Raw genomic sequence first — 5,219 nt, 5'->3', positions numbered from 1 at the left:
ACTTTCAGTGCTTTTTTTTTTTTTTTTTTTTTAAAGCAGTTGACTTCTGGGGCTTGGTGGAATTGCTTTCATCCTCGCCAATCCCATGTTTCCATGTTGGATTTAAATCCATTTACTGCTTTGGCTGGAGGAAACCAAAAAAAAAAAAAAAGGCTGACATGAAAATACACCTATACAGTCTGCTAATGGAGGCTGTGAACGTTTGATGCAGATGGGATCTCAAACACACCGAGAGGTTAATGCCACGCTGCTCACGAGGTGAAATTAAGACCGCTCATCTAAAGAATCTACACATTTTGCAAATCTACAGGAATCGCGGTGTAAAGGAACCGAGAGAGACAGGTTTTTTTGTTTTTTTTTCACCGACGCAGAGACAGAGAGCTGAGCGGGTAGATGTGCTTATAGCACGCTGTTGCTGCTTTGTGCGTGGCGTTGATCTCTGGCCTGGAGCTACGTGTGCAGAGTTCCTGTTTAACCAGCCCTGTAGACCAGTATCAGCATTGGCATGAGATGCAGGCGGCTACTCCGACCTGGCAGTGGGAGCAATGTAACGTGGGAGAATTTTGATATAGTTGACAGTTAGAATCGGTCCACAGCATGACAAGCAAAAGTTAACTGAGCGCCCACCGGCAACTGCGTCCATGTAGAGTGAAATCCTCCAAACTCGCCCTTTTCTTGACATCTATGTGACAAAACACTCACACAGATTCAACACACGGTGCTCGTGAACGATAAGTACATTACGCAGTGCGCAACACAATTCAAACTGGTTTGGCAACTTGTTGGGCCTTGTTGATGACACAAGATCTCACGGGTACTGTAGAAAAGTTACCTCTGTTGCCTAAACAACGCTAATGGAAAACTTGAAATGGAATCATCGCGGTTTGTGCGCTGTCTCTCTCGTCACTCCTGCCGTGTATCAGCGGTAATCTGAGACTCTTAAAGTCTTTTGTTCCTGCTTCCACAGAAAGAGTGTTTGCGTATTTTTGACTAGTCACCGAAGTGCTGGACAATGTCACCATCGTGTCCACGCCTGTAAAACGTGCTGAAACACCCTCGTACAGTCTTTCTACACAGATCCCACTTGTACTGGAGATCATCACTTCCTGATCTTTTTAACTTTTTAGCTAATGTTTCTGTTTCAACTGCTTATTTATTCCATTTAGCAATCTGCATCATCCGTACATTCATACATCTAGCTTTCTAAATTATTTTTAGCAAGATTATTTGAACTGTTTATCTATTACAATAAACTAGTGTTAAACCTTTTGTAAATTACCTTTAGCATTTTTCTTTTTCTTTTTTTTTACTGTTTTGACAGTGCAATCGGCTGCTTTCAGCTAATTAGCCTATTTTGCTCATTCTCATTTAGCTACGTTTAGCTAGCAAACCGTTTAGCCAATCTATTACTGGCTAACATTATTCATTTCAGTAGTTTATCTACTGTTTATCTAGTGTCTATCATGACATTTAGCTGGGCTAGCTGTTTCAACCATTTATCCGTTAGCCTACTGTCAGCGAACTATTTCGACTGTTTATCGATTCAGTTGTTTCATTCATTATTTCAGTCTCTGCTCTCTTAGCCAGCTGTTCCAACCATTTATTAATCATTTTCAACAAACTGACTCGACCTCGACTAACCCCCCCTTGTTAGGGACTCAGTGTTGTACAATATGGGTCAATAAGAAGAATGCACGTCCATCAAGTCATTAAAGGTCAAACAGCATGAGCTGTGACATGAGGAAGGAGCCTTGCAACATCTCCAAAACCAACCAAACGCATGAAGATCCACAGTTTGATACGAGGTATTGTGACAGCAGTGCAGAAAGGGGGTTGATTCAGACAGATGATTCTTATTGGATCATTACTGAGGGTGGTGCAACGAGAAAAAAAAAAGACCCGCTTGTTTACCATTTGAGGCTCAGCACTAAAGCTCCCTATGACTGAGATATCTCTGTAAAATAAGAAAATACCAGACTGAATCCACGTAGAGACACACAACTAGGCTTCGAAACTAATCTGTGCAGAAGTTGTCCCAAATTTAACAACTCCTCCTCATGTGCTCTTGGAACTCCCGCATGTTGCAGCCCCGGAGCATGTGAGAGAAAAGAGGAAGACAGAGCAAACACTCGCAATGTGAAGATTTGTTGAGGATGGAAGCTCGTACTTGCATTACATCGTGGTGGTGTTGTTTTTGTGTGTGTGTGTGTGTGTGGAAGTGACCGACCCATCATCCAGCAGATGGCACACTGGCAAGAGACTGTTTGTGGTATGCGTGGAAAATTCCATCAAGTTCGACTCTGCAGGGCTGCATTCCTGGCTCCTCTCAGCTGGCCTTGAGAAAGTCCTGAATCTACATGCTTTGATTTGACTAAATTGGAATTCTAGTCCACCTACACGCCTCTGCTCTCTCACCGTAACCTTAGCATGTAGCTTGCACGGGCAAGCCGGTGAACTCAAGGTTATCCACACAGGCACTCTGCAGAAAGTTTTTTTTTTTTGGTGGGTATTTTCTTTCCAAAATAAGTGATAAAGAAGAATAAATAGAGTTCATCAAAGCTTTTATATGACCAGGGAGACATAACATCGAGCGCTACAGCTGAAACAACTTGTTCTGTTGTTTGCTGCTTCACATATACGCGTGCAACTTTCGAGCGCGCCATCAAAGTATCAACAACAGTGGCCAAATTGTGTACACTTACAATTATGTTAACAGCGGTACGTGCAATCATCCTCTTATTTTAGATAATTGTGACCTCCTCGTCTCTGTTATTCAGCGCTGCAGGCGATCTTTGAGAGTGTTTAACCTTGTCGAAAGGGATGAAACACAACTTTCAACCCGGAGTGTGTGTGTGTGTGTGTGAGTGCACAGACACTTGTTGCAGGATTGTTGCAGACAGACGTCTAATGCACGTCACAATCTTGACTTGCCTGTTTGTCTGCTCATTTAAAAAAAAAAAAAAAAAAAAAGCAAGAGGCAAGTACAGAGTGCTCGTCATTACCTGCACAGAAAATCTTCTGAAGTGCTATCAGTGATTTTTTTTATTTTTTTTTTACACGTCATGTTATTTAACTGAGGCTATAAATTATGCATACCATATGTTTGCAATGATCTGCTCAAATAGACGATCAAGGATTAAAAAAAAAAACACATGAATGAGACCAGGCGAGCAGATCTTTCTTCACAGACAAGCTGCAGCTGTGTCACAATTCAGACCTGCAGTGGGATCTGGTGTTTGACGAAGGGCCGACTTTGTTGTGGACAAAAGGAGTGGGAGAGACGAAAAAAAAATGCTTCTGGGATGCATGGAGTTAAAAAAAAGAGAAGAGGAGAAAAAAAAAAGTGAAACTTAACAATATAAAAAAGAAATTCTTTTAAAGAAAGGAACTAAAAAGACCTCTGTAGCTAACAGCATTATCTGTTTGGTGTTACAGCTCGGTTGCATCATGCCTCTCAGAACAAAACTCCACACTCACATCTTTGCTGACAATGAACACTGAAGTTGGCAGAAATTTGCTGTGAAACGAGACAAAAGTGTGCAGTTTATAAAAAAAAAAGAAAGAAGAAGAAGTGAGGCAACCTCCGGGCCTCGGGCTTTTGTCAGTGGGCATTTCTATTCAATGACCTATCATGCACCGAGTGTATGCAATGATACGGCTGGGAGATGTTTCACACTGTGTCAGAAATGTACAAGGTCTTTTTTTTTTTTTTTTAAACTGTGCAGCTGTTACCGGCCGGGCCAGACTTGGATCACTGTCACAACATGCTCCGGCTCTGATTGTTTCTGAGCAGCGTGCCGCACCAGACAATGAGACCAGGACCCCAACGTCATGACCCTGTTGTTTAATTATACAGCTCTGAATGGAGATCAAGGATTTAACACATACACTGTTCATAATGTGAGAAACGTGTCACTCCTGTCAGTGCAGACGAGGAGGAGATGGAGGGGGGGGGAGTTGATATTGATCTGCTTCGCCCTGCTCTCTTCCTCTGCCCCTGTGTAAGTGGGTCATTTATTTTTTTTTTTTCTGCTAGGAATTGGTTGAGTTAAAAAAATAAAAAACTTTGCCAAGGATTTGCAGTAATTATCTCATCCTTCTATAGCAGGCGCAGCGTGGGGCCTTGGTAAATTACACATCTCCCCTCCTAACTCCTGGATGGTTTATGGCCGTGCATTATGCATAACTGTGCTGGAGCGCCTTAAACATCCCCCAAGTGGATTGAAATAAAGTTGACGCTGCTCTTTGTTTGGAGCTCAAGATAGTCTTTATTTGGCAGTGCTGAATCGGAGATTGCATGTAAAAGCGTGCGTCTTAATTATTTTGTAGACTTTTCTTTTTTTTTTTCTTCTTCTTTTCTCTGCTCCCCAATGGCTTGTGAACACCTGGAGTGTTTTTTTTTTTTGTTTTTTTCATTTTTTTATTTTTTAGTGGTATGCCGGATCCAGATGGGCGGATGCGCGGGGCGATCCACAGGGAAATGTCGGTTGCATTACAGCGCAGTGTGTCGTCATGTGAAGGGTTAAACGAGACGAGAGGGGGGGGAAGGAGCCTGCAACTGATTCCTTTTGGATGAAACCTACAACACAGGCTCCTGTACGCTGAATGAGAAAGACTCAAACGTCCCTGATGTCAATTAAAGCTCGTGTAAGCACTATTGTGTCAAGGATAGTTGATTTTTTTTTTTTTTTTTTTTTGTACAATGTGCCTTGTGTGAAAAACACTTAAACGCTAATCAAGAGGACAAAAGTTTTACATGGAAATCAAGATCTTAAAATGTAATTCACGCCGCTCAAGTATAGATCTTAAGAGAGAACAAGACATCACTCAAAGACTTGTGTAAAAACACAGAATGATCAATAGGTGTAGAGAAGGAGTGAGGGTGCTATTAAATAAAATACAAATCCAGCCCTGATGAAAAGCCTGTATGATCAAACATGGCTCGTGTTGCGTTCGCTGCTTCAGTCTTCACCCAGTTTATCTCTACAATGATCTAAATATCAACTTAAAGGTGCACTACGTAGAGAAGAGGAGGATCTTCATCGGGTCATATTTTAAGCCTTAACGATCAAACTCGCTTTGTTTTTTTTAATGACTGAACAAACAAACTGACCATAAACGACGACACGCTTTCATACCGTTTTACTCATATGTGGCGGACCCCGCCATCCTTTCCAGCCTCAAACAGTGTTTTCAGTGTGGGCCTTGTTTTCCTCCGA

The sequence above is a fragment of the Acanthopagrus latus genome, chromosome 11 (genome assembly GCF_904848185.1).
Source record: "Acanthopagrus latus isolate v.2019 chromosome 11, fAcaLat1.1, whole genome shotgun sequence".
Lineage (NCBI taxonomy): Eukaryota > Metazoa > Chordata > Actinopteri > Spariformes > Sparidae > Acanthopagrus > Acanthopagrus latus.
The sequence above is the reverse complement of the archived record's forward strand: the minus strand, read 5'-3'. Positions refer to the sequence as shown.